General features: G+C 40.2%; 1 protein-coding gene across 1 annotated transcript in view; it reads left to right on the plus strand.

Annotated features, from left to right (window-relative positions):
- The window catches only part of SYCE2 (synaptonemal complex central element protein 2), a 36,359-nt gene that overhangs the window by 19,302 nt on the left and 15,742 nt on the right, over nt 1-1,315 (plus strand). The gene's annotated exons all lie outside the window — the stretch shown is intronic.

Raw genomic sequence — 1,315 nt, forward strand, 5'->3', positions numbered from 1 at the left:
GAACTCCTTGATAAAGTCTTTTAATGAACAAAAGTATGTAATTTTTATGAAGCTCTATTAATCTATTTTGTCCTTTGCTGCTGGTGCTTTTGGTCATATCTGTTGTTACATTGTTAAAAATTGGCCCTACAACCTTGCCCCTACATTTTCATCTAATAATTTTATGGTTTTAGTTTTCATATTTAGGTCCTTGAACTGTATTGATTTGGCTTTTGTATATGGTGTGAAACATGGATCCTGATTCATTCTTCTGTATATGGAAATCCAATTTTCCCAGCACTATTTATTGAGATTCTTTCTTACCCGTTGAATACATTTAGCACCCTTGTCAAAAATCAGTGTAATTATATAGATGTATGGGGTTTGTTTCTGGACTCTCAATTCTATGTCATTGGTGTATATATGTCTGTTATTATACCAACACCAAGCTGTTTTAATTAATGTAGTTTTATATGTTTCAAAATCAGGTAGTGTCATAGATTGAATTATATCCCTCCAAAATTTGTGTCAACTTGGCTGAGCCTTGATTCTCAGTGGTTTAGCAGTTATATAGTAATGTAATGTGGCAGATATTTAATGATATCCCATGGTGTGATCTGATGTGATAAGCCAATCAGGTGTAAGAGGGTGAGATGCAGTACCCTTAGACACATCACAGCCCTGATATGATGTAAGGAGCACTTCCCTGGGGTGTGTCCTGCAACACCTTTTATCTTACAGGAGAGAGAAGGGACCAGGGATGGGGAGGGTTGCGGGGGGACCTAATACCACCAGAAAAGAGCTGGGAGCAGAGTGTGTCCTTTGGACCCAGGATCCCTGCAGTGGGAGCCTTCTGGGACCAAGAGACATACACAGAGAAAGCCTTCCGCTAGAGCCATCATTCTGAACTCAGACTTCTAGCCTCCTAAACCATGAGAAAATATGTTTTTGTTTGTTAAAGCCATCCATTTGTACTTCTGTTACAACAGCACTAGATAACTGAGACGGGCAGTATGAGTCCTCCTACTTTATTCTTCTTCTTCAAGATTGCTTTGGGGTTCCTTGCCCTTCCAATATAAGTTTAAAGATTGGCCTTTCCATTTCTACAAAGGCAGGGGTGGCATCTAGCAAGGGAGAGAGAAGCGGATGGCTCTGGGGACTTATTTAGTGAGACCTAAAGGAAAGGATGAGTGGAGGATGTCGTCTGGTCATAGTGTGCTGGAGCCACCTCCTCCTGGATTGCAAGGGCCAGTTCTGTACATTTCAATTTAGTGTTTCTTGACTTCATGTTGGTAGCTTGAAATTGGTTGTGGTATGAGACTTTGAACAATAGAAA

Source organism: Orycteropus afer, unplaced genomic scaffold (genome assembly GCF_000298275.1).
Source record: "Orycteropus afer afer isolate SDZICR_OR568_19922 unplaced genomic scaffold, OryAfe1.0 scaffold00460, whole genome shotgun sequence".
In the NCBI taxonomy this organism is placed as follows: Eukaryota; Metazoa; Chordata; class Mammalia; order Tubulidentata; family Orycteropodidae; genus Orycteropus; species Orycteropus afer.